Raw genomic sequence first — 953 nt, 5'->3', positions numbered from 1 at the left:
ATGTTTACATTTTAAAAAATAAAGAATGACAATAATATTGAAACCTAACAATGTCTTATTCTAACAATTAATGATGTTCATCCACAAATGCATGAACTAATACTTTTTACTACAAATACTTCTTTCATCTCTAAGAAATACATTTCCATTTTTACACTGTATATTTAAGCTATTTTTGCAAAGTTTCTAAAACATTTGTATTTTGATATGGTATACTAAAAATAACTATCTATCCAGAACCTTTTAAGAACGTTTAAAGCGGTATGGTGCATGGAAATTTTTAAAACTTCACACACGTGCACGATTTGTTACAGAAAACTAGATACAGTGATGAAAAACAGGCACATACATAAAATATATTAGGACACAGTTGTGTAGGAGAAGCTGATGGAGATAGGAGTGGAAGGAGAAGAATGTCCAACTTCCAACTGTTAAAGAAATTAATCATGGATGTTTACATGGTTGATGGGGGATTGGGATATTGTATCTAGATTTAACTCAAAATAGTGATATAACCATTTGGCTTTAAAGCCTTAGTATTTGGTACACCTCCAAACAACCTCATTATGCCAAAATAAAATTTATTATAATAACTTTATGTACTATAATTACTTTATTCCTTTTGTCGATGTGTGTTGCAATACATGCTAATGATGCTTGTTTTGAGAAATTGCTGCAAATAGCATGTGAAATCTCGATCGTGTTCTATCCCTTTAACTCCTTCTTTTCCTCCTTGTGATCCTCTTTCACATTTCCAGAATGTTTAATTTCCTCTTTCTGGTAGCTCTCCTTTATTTTACTTATTTATTACTGTTTCGGGTTTACTCATAAGAGACAGATGTAGCATTTAACGTTGTATATCTGACCATAATGCTAATTTCTCTTATCTCAGCAAAATTGGTTTGCGTTTCTAATTGTTTTTCTGTGCTTTTTTATTTTAAAACATTTTTTTT

The sequence above is a fragment of the Octodon degus genome, unplaced genomic scaffold, assembly GCF_000260255.1.
Source record: "Octodon degus isolate 3935 unplaced genomic scaffold, OctDeg1.0 scaffold00167, whole genome shotgun sequence".
Classification (NCBI taxonomy): Eukaryota; Metazoa; Chordata; class Mammalia; order Rodentia; family Octodontidae; genus Octodon; species Octodon degus.
The sequence above is the reverse complement of the archived record's forward strand: the minus strand, read 5'-3'. Positions refer to the sequence as shown.